Genomic DNA, 18,471 nt, shown 5'->3' with positions numbered 1-18,471 from the left:
ATCACATGTAGGCAGCAATATGGTGAAAGGTAATTCATTCATAATGAATCATTCCTTCCACAGTGAACCAGGTAAGAGCAATTATTTTGTAAACTGACATTATATCCTGACTTGGTCTCTAATACTGGGACTTAGTTGGGGCTCCTTAAATTAGGAAAAAGAATATTATCAAGTTTTGAGCTTAATATCTGCTATAATCTTTATTGGCTCTTGGCATCAGACTCCAGGATAGGGTGGCTAAGTATAAAAGAGGACAGGACTCCTCCACCTAGTTTTGAAGAGGCATCACTTTTCATGGATATCTGCTAAAATTTCCCATATTACACAGCTATTAAAGCTGCCTTTCCTTCTTCTGCATTTGGCAAACAATTTATTGATTAATTATATCTAACATTTTCGCCAATGGGTTCAATATACAGTAGCTCTCACAACTCTTTTCCTCCCCATCTTATCCTCATAAGAACCCTGCGAGGTAGGTCCAACTGAACCCATATACCTGGCCCAAGAACACCCAATGAAGTTCATGGCTAAGAGAGAGGCTTATTTGCTTTCTTGCTGGCAAGCTATGAGACTCATCTTTGTGTAAATGTTCAGCTAGCACTCTGCTTCCCTCTGACAGATCCTGGAAAGGGGGATATGGTAAAAGAACCATGAGAGAGAAGTCTTCTGAATGGCCAGTGAAAGGAAGTGTGTCTTTGAGAAAATAGTAAAGAGAGGCAGAAGGGGTGTAGCCAGGCTGGCCAGATGCAAAAGAAGATAGAGCTCTTATACCTTAAATCATAGTACAGAAGACAGAAATGTAGTGTTCTCGACAAGGTGTGTCTTTTCAATTCCATCTAGTAGTTAAAGGTAGGAGCCTAGATGCAGCACAGTAGGAGCACATGTGTTTTATATTAACAGATAAAACTGATTGCATGGAGCGCAGATGGAGGAAATCCCGCTGGGAGTCCGATCGAACACGACTTAGAGCCCATTATCGGGCTTATTTCATGGCAATACGGCTGGTGAAATGGCAATATTTTTCCAGCCGTATCGCTTCCTCAGAATGTCGTCCAGCAGAGCTCTTTCAGGTGATTCGGGATCTTCTTCAACCGAGAAATCCGGTGGAGGTCCCGGTCTGCTCATCAGCTCGCTGTGATGAGTTTGCCATCCATTTTGAGAGAAAAATCGCTCAGATTCGCAGTGGGTTGGACTCCACAGTTACTGCAAAATCAAAGGATGTGTCCAGTGTACCGTGCTTAGGTCAAGTATGACAGTTACACATGCACTGGTAACATCTCGCATAGATTACTGCAATGTGCTCTATGTGGGGCTGCCTTTGAAGACGGTCCGGCGACTGCAGCTGGTCCACGAGCCGCACGGCTGGTGAGTGGTGGGGCCGCTTGGGAACATATCAAACCAATTCTGTTTAAGTTACATTGGCTACCAGTTGCTGCCTGAGCCCAATTCAAAGTGCTTGTTTTGACGTATAAAGCCCTAAACGGCTTGGGCCCTGGATACCTGAAGGACCGCCTCCTTCCATATGAAGCTACCCGGCAGTTAAGATCTAACCAGGGGGCCCTTTTGAAAGAGCTGTCCCTTAAGGAGATAAGAGGGAGAGCTTGTAGAGAAAGGGCATTTTCGGCAGCTGCCCCCAGACTATGGAATACCCTCCCGACTGAGATTCGTCTGGTGCCGACGCTGATGACATTTTGGTGCCAGGTCAAAACCTTCCTGTTCCAGAAGGCTTTTAACTGAAATACAGTGGTGCCCCGCATAGCAAGGGTTAATCCGTTCCGGATTAACCCTCGCTATGCGAAATCGTCGCTAAACGGGTAGGGGAAATGTATTGAAACGCATTAAACTTCGTTTAATGTGTTCCAATACCTTTGTTACTTACCCGTTCAGCGAGGATTCCAGTTGCCGGCAGCCATTTTCGTGCCTTCGCTAAGCGAGGGCAGGGCGCGAAAACGGATGCCGGCAGCCATTTCCGGGCTTCCGGCGGCCATTTTGGAACCGCCGATCAGCTGTTCGGCGGCTCCAAAATGGCCGCCGCAATACCTGATCTTCGCAATGCGGGTTTTCCCCATTGCGACGATCGGGGATGTTTCCGCATAGCGATCCCGAAAAAGGGATCGCTATATGGAAACATCGCTATATGGTGCGCTCGTTAAGCGAGGCACCACTGTAATATCAGGTGTGGGTCTGATGGCAATTTTTATAATATATATTTTAATTGCATTTTAATTATTTTGCCCTTTTATTTTGCCTTTTTATTGTATTTTAAATGTTGTAAGCCGCCCAGAGACCTTCGGGTAGTGTGGGCAGCATATAAGATAAATAAATAAATAAATAAATAAATAAATAAATAAATAAATAAATAAATAAATTCATATTACACACACACACATACACAACACACACACACACATCTGTTTACATAAAGCACATACATACATAGTCATCCCCTGTTCAATACCTGGAAGTTCCAGATAAAACATTGATGGGAAACCCATAATCCTTCCTGGATTAGATATTTCAAGTAACAGGTGATGACAATGTGTGAAAAACTGCTCCCAAACACAAGCCCTTCAGTCTACAGTACCTACTGTGGCTCCAAATATACTTAGAGAGAAAGTTCTGGAGTGAGAGGTAGAAAATTAGCCACTATTACCTGGATGTGACAACCATGAGATCTGTGGGATCCGGACTACAGGGTATTTTGTAGTTGGTAGTTTTATGGCTGTGTTTGCTTCTGTACTGGATTAGAACCAGTATAGTCTGTATCCTCGGTCAGTGGGCCCCTAATACTTTACAAATTCTGGTCTCTAGGATGAACCAGATTTAGGGGAAATTTGAGAAACAAATGCTATGAGAGACTGTCCCCTTTTCCCTTCTGGAGAATGTTTATTTCTGTGAATTAGGCCAAAAAGCCAAGTGGTTTATTCTAGCAGATCCTTTCAACAAAAGTCTTCAATGGCGAAAGAACTAGCTTGTTGTGAAGGGGTTCACAACAAGCTAGAACAAACAAACATGTCTTATTTATTGCCACAGCAGATGGAGAACCAACTGGTAATGTGCCAAAAGGTACATGTGTCTCCTCCCCCCTCCCACAAAAAAACACCAGTTGTAATTGTAGAAGCTAAACATTACTTGTGTTTAAAATCCCCTCCCATCCAAGGCAGCAAGAACAGCATCCTGCTTTCTATTACTAAAAAGCTAGTAATCTCTCCTCAGAGAGAAGTTTCATTACACAATCAACAATATGATCCTGAGAGAAGATACTGAGAAGATACTCCACCTTCAACAGGATACACAGCAACAAGCATAGCCAACTAATAAAGTTACAGGCTTTGCATCATGAGACCAACTCCCAATAACTCAGCTATTATCTGCAAGTCAGTGTTCCCTGGATAATTATGAACACTGATGATTAACTCATGTGAGAAGGTTTCATTTACCGCACCTCCAGGAAGGAAGCCACCAATCTAGGGCACTGTTCTGGTTTCTTGATTAAAAGCTCCCTTACCAAAGAATAAGAGAATGTGAGACAGAGATGAAAAATTGGTAAACAGAGCTGAAAAACAAGAACGGTCAAGGTTTCCATGGAACAGGAAGGAGCAATGGTTCATTTTGCAAAATATGATAGCTACGATGTCACAAGAGGAGCTCTACATTCCACATGTGTCTCCTCCCAGAATATTGAACAAATTCCACCAGAGTTCCCAAGGGTTAATATACTGGGCTAAAAGAAAATTAATTAATAGGAAATCAAGTGGATTCTCCCCTTTATTTTCTATCAGAAATGGAAATCAGAAACCTTAGCAAAAAGACCCAGTTTTGTCTAAAAGATCATCTGTGCAGAATGCACAGCATTTTCAAGCGCTGAAGATCCACCAAAAAAATCGGCCCCGCACTTTGAACCAGGACTGCTGGTTGCGCAGGAACACTCCATCTGATCTCTCTGTATATACTGGCCCAGGTTTTGCCCTCTAGCAAAGCTCTGTTGGGGTCACATTACTAGAATCAAAGAGTTGTGGGCGTTCATATAGAGGCACACAATCACCTGCTGTGCAGAACGTGTCCTGCTGTTCTTCCCATCCATGCAGCATATGCTCTCTGAAGCACCATCCTTGCTCTGTGATTCTGATAGCAAACAAGAAACCCCGGGGGGTGGGGGAGAGGAGGTTTGACATTCATTAAGGGTGCTTTCCCTGTCCAGCTGTTGTAACCAATACAAACCTGATTCAAGCTTTCCAACGCAGTCCCTCTCCCCCGCCATTTCTGACAGGAGCTTGGTTCTTGATTCTACCGAGCTCAGTCAGCTGAGAGAAAAGGCTGCTCCCTGACCTGCCCCAGATGTTATTTTTGGGATTTAGCACAGTAGTGTGAGTATGTGAGGTGACTTCCCGTGTATCTCCACAAATGACTTTGCAGTTTGATGATGGCACTAAGGGTCTTCCCACCATCTTCCTTTTTTTCAGTTTTCCTTCACTGGAGGTGCTCCGTATGGAAACCAAGCAGAATGAGAGCTCCCTGTGGCCACAAAGATCAACATCATCATTCTGTTCCTCGCTTTGGTAAATGGAATCTGTTGTTGGGGAGGCTCCCTTTTGGCAAAATCTGATAAATTATGGCCTTGGGCACAAGCATCAGAAAACACTGTGTCCTCCCCTGTAGTTTACAGCGTATCTCTCAGTGCAGAACTGGGTCAGCTTATAACACAAGCGTGTTGAAATGTAGCCAACCCACACAATTTGTGCTATTACACTCATCAGTTGCTATATTGTTTGTGCAACTGATCCACGTAAAAGGCCTTTCTCTCATAGAGGCTTTCTTCTTTGAATAACTATCATGAATGTGCCCACCAAATGATACAAGCTCCAGTGATGTGCTGAATAACATCACATTATACCTGATTTAAGGAATACCCTCCATACTATGACCCTTACAGTCTTGGACAAGCCAACATATTAATGGGCTGAAGGAATCTTTCTGGAAAGTATAGTCAGACAGACCCAAATAAAGAGCCAGTCTATGAAGTGCAAATACAAAATGTATTTGCACATCACTCGTGGCGCAGTGGTTAAACCACTGTACTGCAGCCAAAACTGTGCTCACGACCTGGGATTCAATCCCAGGTAGCCGGCTCAAGGTTGACTCAGCCTTCTATCCTTCTGAGGTCGGTAAAATGAGTACCCAGCTTGCTGGAGGGGGGCGGGCAATGTGTAGCCTGCATAATTAACCTGTAAACTGCCCAGAGAGTGCTTGAAGCACTATGGGGTGCTATATAAGCAGCACACGTTGCTTTTTTTTTTAACAATTTAAAATAAAGAAAGAGTGATCCTGCATGTATGTAGTAAGCTGGCTTACAGCTAATTTTGTTTTGCTTGGAATTGGCAGCCAGCAGCAGTTGCACAGGTTGTGGGTCCTCCAGTGATGGGGTAGCGATGAAAACAAACAAGCTTTCTCTGTCGAGGTAAATGTACTTTTTAACATTTTCCACACTAGCAGGACACTTTGCTATTATTTTCAGAGGCGTGTCACGCATGCCGGAGAACTCAAGAAGTTCAAGTGTTGCATAATTACCTAATACGCAGGCTCTAAACAAGAACATCCTGTTTTGCTTCCTGTACGCTCACTGGGGTTGCTCATCTGAATCCCTGAAGCCTTCCAGCTCTGTGAAGAAAACATTGAGGCTCTTTTCTGATAGCAGCTTTATACCTAGAGTTCCTCAGCAGTAGGGCTCTTTAGTCCCCAAGCGTCATGAGACAATCGCCCCATTGTTTACTTGCTATTCAGAAGGAGCGTTATGCTTTTCTTCACTCTGTAGGGCCTCCATAATCCTAACAGTCATGTTCGCTCAGCAGTAAGCCTAAATATATGCTTCCCAGAGGACTTTAAAATCCATGCTATATAGATTAACATCACCAAGGCCTGATGCTATCTGTGACAGGTTTCCTCTACCATCTTTATTTTTTTAAAAAAAATGTGGCCGGTGCTCACAATTATTCGTGCCTGATAAATAAAATTCCGAGTGCAAATGTGTTACGAATTATTTTTATTATAATAAGAAAAATAGGCTGCCAACGGACAATATCGCATTCAGGGTGCTCTGTCAGCAGCACTTCATCTCATTACATTTCACCGTGCCCTTTTTTATATTATTATTAAGAAAAAAGAAGAGGAGAGACAGAGACAGAGAGAGGCTCAATTGTATATGGGTGATTCAGGAGACTTCACAAACATTCAAAGAACACACATGCCACTACAAATTAACCATTAGCTCTGCATGGTATTCATCTTTTCTGTCACACACTGTGGGAAGCATGCCTTATTAGCATGGAACCATGGAGTAATAGTATGTCAGTTGACTTAGCATGGCCTTATCTTGGAGGGGGGAAGAAAGCAGACAATCACAGACTCAAGCACCCAGCAGTCTTTGGACTCTGCTACCTTCTTCCCCCTCCTGCTCAGAAACTTCCCCAGCCCCGAATGTATGCCAATATTGTGTAATTTGAAAGGGAAAGAATAAAATAATCCTATACCTTGTGGCCTTTTCTGCTGTTCTCTGGTTTGCCCCAGAGTTTACATCACATTAGTGGTGTTTGCATTTTTAAACAGCTCAAAGCATAAAGCAGACAATGACCCCAATGGTTTCCTTCTTTCCACCCCATTCCCCACTGCTGTTTCTCACTGGTTTTGAATTTGAATGGTACAGGGCACACTGGGGCCCTTCGTGGAATCCAGATGTCAAATTATAGGCTCTCCCCTATTGTATCCCCTCCTCCTTACACAGCAGTGAAGTTCATTGTTAATTTCTCTCTCTTTCTCTGATTCAAGAAGTTTCAAAGGCCTCTCCCCTCCCAAAATTCATTTCACAAGGCAGTCTTGTCTCTCCTTCCCTTGGAAGCCAAGTAAACGTCCTGTGTAACATGTGACACACATGTTTTTTTTAAATGGAGCATTTTCAACAAATTCTTACTGCACAAAATAATAAATAAAGCTATGTTCACAAGAGGCAGTTCCCTTCTGATGACGGCGCAGTCTATTAAAAAGCCTTGAGAGGGGCCCGCTCTCCCGACCTAGCTCTCTTTACATGCTGTTTTATTTAAGAAATCAAGAGTCTATTTCACAACCACTTTGTCATATATATTAAAAAAAACCCACCAAACTTTTACGACATAAAAGTGACTTTCAAGGGGAGGGAAATCTTATTGCTTGTTTCACTAGCTTCTTTTAGAATAAACTTGTAAAAATAAAAGAGTTAAATGCCATCCAATTTAGTAAAATCTAATGTAGCAGCAAACCTAGAGCCTCCCACTGAGCTAAAAGGCAGAGCTGGTATTTTAAATGTTATAGTGCTGTAACCTAAGCAGTAGAAGTGGGTAGATCAGGAGGAATTTATGACATAGTGTAAGCCAACACAATGGATTCTGCAGCATAAACAAAATAAAATGGAAACATAGGGTAGTTTAGACCTCTGCTCAGCTTAGCTTCAAAACTGTTACAGACTCCTGCTAGTATGAGAGAAATAGCTAGCATGGAACATGGGAGAGCTTAATTAAAGCCCGTGCATCCATTGTTGAATCCAACAATATACTCTGAAATCAGTGAAATAATCAAAACGAGGGTACCTCTGAGCATGAACAGGGTGCAGTTCTTCTCAGACGAACATCACCCTTTTCCTACACATCTGAAATTATGTCCCAGGCATCCCTCTCCAAAACAGGCCCAAGGCCCAGAACTTTCCTCAGCAAAAATGAAGAACTGGAAACATGTGTGAACTTACCTGAGATTGAACAATAACTGCATTGTATCCTCCCATCAGGGAGAAGCGGTGTTTTCAGAGAAGAGAGATTTTGACCTTGCGGTGTCACACTGTCAGCGGTGGCCTATACTGAGAGGGGAATTGAGAATTCATTCTAAAACTTTCTTCGCCTCTGAACAAGCTTTCTGATGTTTGTAGCCATTTTTTGTTCAGCTGAAATTTAGAGCAAATGTGTCATTCTGTGCCATATGTCTTTTGGAAGCTGCTGGGAAGGCATGACGCAGGCGAGAACCGAGTCTCCAGCCAGCCAGCACGAGAGCCTTTTGGCATACAAATAGGCAAGGCAGATCTCTGATAGCAGCTAGACCTTCCTACCTTTCCCTGCCATGAGCAGATGCCCATTGTGCCGTCATTCATGAAGCCATTTCCAGTTCCACAGGCGCCTTCTCGATCTGAGTAAGCAAATCACAGCATAGGCTATTATCTTTAAAAAAAAAAAAAAAAAAAAAAACACCTCAGCCCACATAGAAGAAGCCCTCCCGTATGGTGTTTCTCAGGGAAAGTTCAAAATCTGCCAGCTTATTTACAAGTTGCTCTGCTTCCTCACGTCCTATTTTGTTCACCCCAATATTTCATCTCTATCTCCTTGCACCTCATTAGATACACATTACATATACTACTTAAAAAGAGGAGCCCATTTTTTAAAAAAATCCACTCATTTTAAAAGCCAAGAAATTTCAGTATTTTGACAGGGACCAGTACTATTTTAGCACCAGGACACGAAAGACAAGACCAAGAGATGGGAACTTGCAGGCCCAGTCAGCTGTCTCTCCATTCCCCTTTCCCCCCCCCCAACTCACATAGAGCTCTTAAAATCAACTTCAAAAGAGAGATGAGGAACTATTTGGGGGCAAATTATAAATTAGACATTTAAGGGCCAATTTATAGGTGATACAAGAGATTTCTGGAAGGGCTGCGGCTTTCTATTTAAAAACTGGCCAGGGCATGGACTGAATCGGAGGACTATAATCCCTTTCCTTCTGTGTAATTTTTACAACTTAAATCATGGCTGAACAAGCTGTAGTCCTCCAAATGTTGTTGCAATACTGTTCCCATCATGCTGGAACATGAACATATGGCTGGGGCTGATGGGAGTTGGAGTCCAACATCTAGAATGCCTCAAAACTCTCAATTCTTATTTAAATTGTCCTTCGTCCTTAAGCCTGCTTGATTCCAAGAGGAGAGACAAACACTACAGTATTAGTATGTGACTGAGCATAATTCTCTAATGAACCGAATGGCAGATTTCACTTGGACACCAATCTTGGGTGATAGGTGTTAAAAAATAATCCATCAGAATTAGAAATGATGAGTCACTCGAGCGAAACTGTGAAACTGACCAAATAATTAAAAAATAATAATTGTAGCCAATTTCATTTCCCGGATTCTTCCACAGTTTTACTTTGGAGGACGTCCCAATTAATTCAGAATTCCTAGATAAATGGCTCTAAGCTTGTAGCCTTAATGTCATGTTAAAATCACTGCCTCTTGTCAGCCGAGAAAATCCTTGCCCTCTCCTAGTGAAAGTTGTCTTTATGCTGGGGGTGTTTGCCGCAAGATAGCTAGTACTGTACAAGGTCTTTCTCTCAAGTGGATTTCCGAGACATGGACAAGCTGATACTGGCCATACAATCCATGTATACTAATATGGGGCCAGGAGAGGGGGATGAGAGGTCCCTGAGAATCTGAAACTGAAAAGGAACAGGCAAGGATTCCAAAAGCTGCATTGACTATGTCTCTTACAATGGTAATAATTTAACAAGAAATTAAGTAATTATCACTGTTGCTGTCCCGAAAGGGTATCTCAGAATCTATCATATAAGATAGGCCACCTCACATCACCTTGCCATATGTACCCTCGAGTAACTTTTGCACAGCTCTCTTATTAGATTGAACATTACGTATCTCACAGTAGATATTGATCCAACGCAGACAGGGGAGAAAACAGCGTGAACTGACGATCCTCTCATCATTTTATGAGAGACCTTTGCTTTTGTTTTTGTGTTTCCGTACAATGGGGTGGCAGCATGCAGCTAGGAAGCATATGTGTGGAGAGGCAGACAAGTGATTACAAAGGAGAGAAAGAGAGAGAGAGAGAAGTAGGCGGGAAGCTTTTACAATACTTCAAAGCAGATTTGACTTTGACCTCTCCATCGCTCCACCACCTATGCCTCTCATTTCAGGACCTTACCAGGCTGCTTCTCTTTCCCAAGGCCTCCAGCTTATGAGAAACTGCATCACAAGCAAGGGAGACAGATGGCAGCTTTGTAGATTTAGGATAGGGGGCTGGGGTGAAGGGATCTGTTCTGCCAAAAGATACACTCCAAAGAGAAAATATGGGGCAATTGTTCATACCTTTTTGGGTTGTGCTGAACACTTTTGCACTAGAACTAGAGTGGGATGATTAAATTAAATTACCGTTGGTTAAATGGCAAAAAAAAATCTGACAGAAATAATCTGTGCCACTTACAGATATAACAACAATCTTATTCACAGACACTTCTTGTCAAAGCTTATTTTTAGTCTTGTCAGAGAGAGAGAGAGAGAGAGAGAGAGATCAACACAATGTATTACTGGGAAATAACTTTCATTTAGTACGAATATCTCTCTCAGGGCAATGCATAAGCAGCCATAAGCACTCATCCAAGACTAACCATCCCTGCATTAGGAGTTCCTTGCTGCTGCTTTTAAACCGTGCTGTACTTTATTGTTTGCTCTAAATCAAAGCTGAACACCACTGTGTCTGCTAGAAAATCATTACAGTGCCATTAAAGCTAGAGTCACAGCCAGGGCGAACATGGAATTTTTTTCCGGAGCGGGTGGGTGGGTGGATCTGTTACGCACTGCCTCCCCTGATTATCTGTACCAGTTCTGGTCAGGAGATACAGCTGTCATGAAACACTCAACAGATGGCAGTTGCCAAGTGATGCCTCATCCATATTTGGATGCTCTGGTGACATCCGAGCTTGTGCCTTCCCATAAATGCTCTCATGCAGCCGTTTCTGTTGTGACAATGCAAGGCTTTGCCATGCAGAGTGACAACATTCATCTTTCTCAGGAATCGAGAGGTAAATTGAACTGCCCTTATGAAAAGCACAGTGTAAAATGCTCAAATTTATTGTCCTCTAAAACTTTTAACTGGTTAAAAGAGAGGCAGAGAGAGAGGTGTCTGGGGGAAAAATGGATAGGCTGAAAAATTGGGAGATGGGGCCCTTTCCCATGGAGATGAAAAACAGTGGCAAACTCCAGTTTTAGTCTTAAATTGCTCCTTAAAGATTGATTTAACTCGCAATGAACCACAATTTCTCTCCAGATACAGGAAACTGCTAGTAACTGGAGAGCTTTGGGAGGCAATTGTACTGATCAATTTCCTTAAAAAAGAAAGTTAAAACAGCGAAAACAATACAAGGTTTCTTGGGGCCTTTCAGGCATTGAAAGCTGCTTAGTGGCTTTATTTTAAATTAAAGTCTTAATTCATATTGGATTCTGCCTACTGTTCAAGCTGATGCCCTGTGCTGAAGAAGGGATTGACACTACTGTACTTTAAAGCCCTTCCTGATTTCTTCTAGGAAATGTCCATTGTTTCATGTGTACATATAAACATGGGGGGGGGGGCAGACCTGGTTTTATCCAAGTGGTTTAGCCTTGTTCAGACATTCACTTGTGTGCACAGGATATAGGACACAATTCCCATTTTTCTGAACATATCCATGTACAGTACCTGGATATGAGCAATATGAAGAGGGTTCTGTGATCACATGCAATTGAACATGCTTATAGGGCTCGCCTCATTGGGAACTCAGCCTTTTGCTTCCACTTCTTGAAGTTTATGCCAAAAAAAACTTGTTTGTCTTTAAATTACTATTAGAATCTTTGTAGAAATAAATAAATAAATAAATAAATAAATAAATAAATAAATAAATAAATAAATATGTCATCAAGTCAATTCTAACTTATGGCAGACCTTTTCAGAGTATTACATGTAGAGAATATTCAGAAGCGGTTTATTATTCCCTTCTTCTGGTGGTGCCCTGGGACTTTGCAGCCTACCCAAGGCCACATAGGCTGGCTCTACATGCAGGAGGCACAGTGGAGAGTAAAGCTCCCAACATCCGGCTCCGCAGCCAGACAATTAAACCACTGAGCTATCCAGCCAGTTGGTTTTTCGCATGTCTAGACATTTGAACTTACATTTGCCACTAAGAAGCAGAATAAGTTATCTTCCTGCAGTTTTCAGACTTGTGTGAACTCTGAGATTATGTATCTAATTTCTCACATTAAAAAAAGATTATGATTGTATATGTGTGTAGTTTTTACTAAAGTTTTTGACTTTAAGAAAGCAATTTCTTCGATACAGAAAAATGCTGACTTAATATATGTTTTCAGTTTCAAGCCATTATGACAGCAGTTCAAGTATATTTGGTTGGCATAGTTAAGAGGTACCAGTTTCTATAGCCCACAATGTGCATAAAGGAGCACTGTATTCTGTACTTTATATAACCTCATGTGACCTTCACAGCTTTCTAGGCCAGCACCCTTTTGGAGTTCTGTGAAACAGATGCCATTTGTTTAATTTGTTATTAGATTTGCATCCTACCTTTCCTAATACAGTGGTGCCTTGACTTACGAATGTCCCAACCTAAGAACATTTCGAGTTATGAACAGCTCCATTTGCAAAATTTTGCTTTGACTTGCAAATGGAATTTCGACTTACAAATGAAAAAAAAAACCCACGGGGAAGGTGGGAAATTTAAACTTTCAGTTGGCCAGCAAAGAGACTGCTTATCTGCTGCCTTGCTCGCCCCAGCGGTTAGAGAGTGTGGATATGGAGAGAGACTTCAGACTGCCTACTGCCTGGTACCGTACTGTACGGACTTTATTGGGGGGGGCTTTTGATTTTTTACTTTCTTTTTTAAAACAGAGAGACAGCCTCTTCTGGGTGAGTACACTGTATTTACTGTACAGGGGTTTTGCAGCTAGGGGTTGGGCTAGGTGGGGGGGTATGTTTCTGTGCTGGCTGTTGGTTTTAAAATCAGAAAATTGTTTGCAAATGAAACAAAAACAGTCCTTTCAGGAAATGAATGAATCATTCATTCTTCAGACATTTACCATGTTCATAGCTTCTTAACAAAAAAAGTATGAATTTCACACTTGTTGAGAACAGACTGAATGATTACTTTTTGTTTGAGTGAGAAGTGGTTAACTTATGGAGAGAGAAAAAGGAGTCAGCTTCTGAGATTTCCCCTTGCTTGGTGTCTGTTTGTGAATGGCAGTGAGCACAATTAATTATTATTTACTTATTTAAAATATTTTTACTCTGCCTTTCTCCTTGAAAAGGGCCCAAGGTGGTAGACAACAATGAAAGACAATATTTAAAGCTGAAAACAATGGGTATACAATGGTGGTTAACATCATGAAAATACAATACTGTATTTAAAATTATGAACAATGAATAAAGAGGCATCTTACATTATTACAGTAACAGGCAATATTAAGGCAAAGATCAATAAGTATACAAAAGGTTTTTTTTAAAATGCCACTGAGAAATGGAAAGCACAGAAATGGAAAATACAAGTACTGTAGTACTAAAAATCCAATCAAACCAGTAATGCAGGGCAATCTATCTAAAAATTACAGACAGGTTACTGAGGGAAGGCTTGCCTGAAGAGAGGGTATCTGCATAGACCATTTTGACTGCTGTCACTTCTGTTGTTAACATTCAGGTTGCCCATTGCTAGGTAAAGCTTGGCCTTCTTTTTCCTGCTTGACAAAGCAGGCACAGTATTGTGAGGCAATTATCAGGCCATTTCCAGGATTTCCAAATCATAGATACAGAAGCACAGTATCCCACAATCATGAAGCAAAGTTGTTGTTTGAAGAAGTGAATTAAATATATGCCTTTAAAGCTGAAGAATACTGCCTGAGCAAATTCATCCTTTTTCTCTTTGTTAGGAAGCTATGATCATGGTAAAAACCTGATTCATTCATTTCCTAAATTCTCCAGCATACATAAAGCGAAAGCTGTATCATATTCCCTTTACGCTTAACAGTCTGCCATTGGTGCAGCTTGGGGATGTATTAACACTGTCTGCTTTTTGAGGTTCATCAGCAGTATATGGGATGAAAAGTCCTTGTTTTATCAAGACAACTTTCTTGCATTTGTGTGGAAAGAGAACAGAGAAGGCTGTCAGCAAGGAGACGTCCCACATGAAATTTAACCACACAACCAAGGCCAAGGTGAAGAACTCTGAGAACTTGAAAGCATTTTAATCATATATAAATGGCCTGATATATATATGATTATATTTTAATATATATAATATATATATATATACAAACCACAGTAAATATGTGGCTGTACTGAAACCTTGTCATTTTTCCCCTTTTAGCTAAGTTCTCACCTGAGTTCACCAACGAGAAAACAGACACAAAAAACTTAAAAATTGGATCCTCTTTGCAGTCATGCTAAACTGGGAATTTAGAAATCTTGTGAATGGAAGAGGTTTTTGTTTTGGGGTTTTTTGTTTTGTTTTTTGACCAGTGGATGGTTCTTCATTTCCTTCTTGGCATTTCACAAAGAACCTGATCTAAAAGAAGCCCCCTCAGAAGCTGAAGTTGCTGTGCTGCAGTTTCTTCCCGCTTTTTCCTGAAGAACTGGATCTAAGAGTATCACTTTCACAAGTAAAACCTTTCAAATAAGTGGGAAGGAGGTGAGTCAAGATGACACCATTGTTTGTTTATCTGCACCAATAACTTTTATATGCATGACCAGAGGCAGCAAGCAGAGCTAATTAAAGCCAGCTAATAGCGTAATACTTTGTTTCCCATAAGAAATTTAAATAAGTTGCTTTGTTTATGAATGCACCCATTTATCAGCAGTCTCTGCTGATGATCTTGGAAAGCAAAACACTTACTCTCCACTTTGGTGAAATAATTAAATGGGTCAGAGCTTGAATTTTTTTTTAATTCAAAAAAGTAATGAGTCACTGTTGTATAGCCAGGGCTCCAACAGTTATTAGTCACTATTATAGTTACCAGTTTTAAAAAGATAAACCTGGCTTCTTGTTTCTTCAGGTAAACCTAAAAATTATCATATTTTAAACTCTTTAAAATAACACCGTGCCTGGAATCCCATGGCAGAGCTGAATGTTTGTAGTGATCATTGATAACCTCAGCAGAGGCAGACATTAACCTTTGATTTCAAGTTTCCTACCCTCCAGATACCCAGTGTGTTGTAGTGGATAGTTACCAACTAAGACCCTGAGTTCAAATCCCTGATCAGCCATGGAAACTCACCAGGGGTGTGAAACTAATAAAATCACTCTTTAAATATCTCACTTAACTCGAAAACCCTGTTAGGGCTGCTATATGTCGGTTGCAACTTCATGGCACAGACCAAGAACATCTCCTATTCTGCTTACAAAGCCCCATAGTCCTGATCCAGATGGCAAGATCTGAGGTGGCAATTTTTGAATATTAAAGGGGGCTCCTTCAGTCCCAAGACTCTCAAAAGCTTCTCCAGGTCAAAAGGTACATCTACAGAGCCATGGAATCAGGGGCAGTGGAGAATAGGAAACTTTAAACTAAAAATTAATATCATTAATGACTACATTGCTGGGCAAAAGGGAAAATATAATATTCAATATTTTATAACAACAATAACAACAAAAATTAAATTATTTGGAATCCAGACAGATGCAGGTGGGTTTGTCCATTTTTTAATCAATCTGAAGCAAAGAATGGAAGCCTGAAGTGGTCCTCAGACTACACTGGGAATCTGTGAAGTGCCAAATATGGCTTAAGGGCTTCCACAATTTAAAAACTGTTGTTTTCTTAAAGCACCCATGTACTGTGGCTGTACTGAAAACAAAAATAATGCCATAACAGAAGGACCAGGAAGCTCAAAACAGAAGGAAATTGACAGTTCAGCTAACAACGAAAAGCCTAAACTCTCCTAGAAACTCTAGTCATGGAGTCCTGAGAAGCAACTCCTTGTCTCTGTTACTGTTGGCCATTATGCAAAGGAAACATGTTAGAGAGAACAGAGACAGATTATTGCTGTTTGTATCACTTTAATTTTCAAGCAATAAGGTGAGTGTACATTTGATTTTTCTTCTTCTTTGATTTTTGGTAACTGCAGATCTCAATCAATCAACTCAGTGCCTGTGTGAAATTTGTGCCATTACAGAAGACTTTTGTGGGGTAGGGCACAATAGCATTAGGAATAGTTCCTGAGCTATGTCCTCCAGCCCCATTTTGTACTTTATATATATATATATATATATACAATACATGGTGCTAGATTTTGTATTTGCAGCACTTTGCCTCTTTCTTTTTTCTCTGTGCAAATCTGTATTCCAGATGTAGTGGGTGGTAAATGTGACACATATGGCAGCAAACAGATATTCTATCCACTGAGGCAGAAAAACTACTAACAAGGGGTAATCCTTCTTCAACAAATGTTTTTATTGAGTAAATTAAGTAAATTACACAGCCCTTGGTGGGGATGAGGAAAAGAAGAATAAGAGAAGGAAGGAACCTCCTGGGATCTTTGCTGAGACACTCAAGGCCAAGCATTCAATGGCAGCACTAACTTTCATCCCCATATTGTAGGTCAGAAACTACTTGAGCGGTATTGGAAATGACATGGCCGCTGTTTATTTTTGTCTTTAATGTTCTGCTAACTGAAAAAAATCAACTAAAATTTTTCCTCCAATACATTTCTCATTGTCTTACCATATGATCTGGTTATGTCCAAGGTCGCACTCTCATTCAGGTAGTTAGCATGTGGCATGGCAAATATTTTGAGGTTTTTCTAAGGACACAGAAGTGGTTTACCATTCCCTTCTTCTGGTGGCATTCTGGGACTGTGCTGCTTGCTCCAGGCTACACAGGCTGGCTCTTCTGTGGGAATTACGATGGTGAATTGAACTCCCAACCCCAGGGCCTACAGCTAAGTGGCCCAATTTACTGGGCCATACAACCCAATATACTGTGTCTAGACTGATGATCCATAACTGAAATAGCTTGGAAAAAGCAGGATTCGTAATGATCCTCTTATCAACCATGGCTGTATCTAAACTGAAGCAAAGGCATGTGGAATATGAAACAAGGAACATTTGCTTTTAATTCCTTGCAAATGTACACCATATTTTTCAAAACTGAAAATAACCCAGCTCTTAGGAGGAAAGGAGGCATAGGATGACTCAAACAGAAAAGTAGTCTAAAAACGGAATCATATATATGTTGTTTATCACTTATTAGCTGACAAAAAGGAGGATTATATTATTTCACGTTGTTGTTATGGTTTTAAGTCAGAGCCTTCTGTTGGCATTATACTTAACTCTAAAGAAGAATCCTGTGTGTGGTGGAAAAACAGATACTGGTGATTTAAGGAGCGAAAGCCATGACAGTATTTTACTCAGCTGATATTTACTGATTTAGCATTTAAGACGAAGGCAGTTCATCAGTCATAGCCTTGAGTTCCAACAGAAGCAGCTGCTATTAGGGATGCAGTAATACTAAGCTTCCAATCAAAGAAAACCTCTTTTATTTTTTGTGCCACTGTACCCATTGGGTCCTTGACTTAAGTGCTGAACATGAGGGAGATAAGAGCGAAACATTGTGCTTCTGGGTCAATGAGTTATTCCTGAAGAAAAAGCATAATTATAATTTTAATGCAGCTAATTTACACTAGAAAGGCAAGGTCCCTCTCAAACTATGGATGAAAACAATTAACTTTATCTCATTATTCTGAGCTCTTCAGAATTAGCCAGAGCATATGGGAAGCAATGCTGAGTTAAGATCAATTGTCATGCCAAGGTGTTTCCTGATCACTCAAGGGAAGAACTAGGTCAGTCACAAATCCTTTCCCTGGATCCATAATTCACATGCCTTTTTTGGGCTTTTGACTGGAGAGAAGGAGGAGGCAGATTCTCCTCTCTCTCTCTCTCTCTCTCTCTCTCTCTCTCTCTCTCTCTCTCTCTCTCTCTCTCTCTCTCTCTCTCTCTGCAGCAACTTTCCCAAGCCGTCTTCAATTACATTTCCTCCAATCTGAGCAAATGGGCAATAGGTTTATTGGACAAACAACAGAAATGTTACCAGCTTGTTTTAAAACTGTTTCCTCACTACCATAACCACTAGTCACACCCTCAAAGGTAAAGGTAAAGGTTCCCCTTGACAATTTTTTGTCCAGTCATGTTCGACTCCAGGGGGTGGTGCTCATCCCCATTTCCAAGCCATAGAGGCAGCGTTTTGTCCGAAGACAATCTTCCGTGGTCACATGGCCAGTGCAACTTAGACACGGAACACTGTTCCCTTCCTACCAAGGTGGTCCCTATTTATCTACTTGCATTTGCATGCTTTCGAACCACTAGGTTGGCGGGAGCTGGGACAAGCGACGGGCGCTCACTCCATCGCATGGATTCAATCTTACGACTGCTGGTCGTCTGACCCTGCAGCACAGGCTTCTGCGGTTTAGCCCACAGTGCCACCACGTCCCTTACACACCCTCAAAGCCTTCCTTAATGCAATAATCTTCCATTTTCATGTTGTGCTTGTAGAGTTCTGGGAGAAAAGTAGATTAAAACAAGAGTGCTTCTACCTCAATTTCTAGCAACATCTGTAAATTAGGATTTGCAAGGAAAAAAGAAACAGATTAT

At 41.2% G+C, this 18,471-nt stretch overlaps 1 protein-coding gene and 1 long non-coding RNA gene across 9 annotated transcripts in view; one reads left to right on the top strand and one right to left on the bottom strand.

Annotated features, from left to right (window-relative positions):
• The window catches only part of ADGRL2 (adhesion G protein-coupled receptor L2), a 723,239-nt gene that overhangs the window by 571,020 nt on the left and 133,748 nt on the right, over positions 1 to 18,471 (bottom strand). The window lies entirely within an intron of this gene.
• LOC144589099 (uncharacterized) overlaps positions 2,442 to 18,471 on the top strand; it is a 32,783-nt gene continuing 16,753 nt past the window's right edge. Inside the window, exon 1 of the long non-coding RNA XR_013545006.1 lies at positions 2,442 to 14,520. This is a non-coding gene — a long non-coding RNA (uncharacterized LOC144589099). The remainder of the gene's footprint in view (positions 14,521 to 18,471) is intronic.

Source organism: Pogona vitticeps, chromosome 4 (assembly GCF_051106095.1).
Source record: "Pogona vitticeps strain Pit_001003342236 chromosome 4, PviZW2.1, whole genome shotgun sequence".
Lineage (NCBI taxonomy): Eukaryota > Metazoa > Chordata > Lepidosauria > Squamata > Agamidae > Pogona > Pogona vitticeps.
Note: the sequence above shows the minus strand (reverse complement) of the source record. Positions and strands in the feature narration are given on the sequence as shown.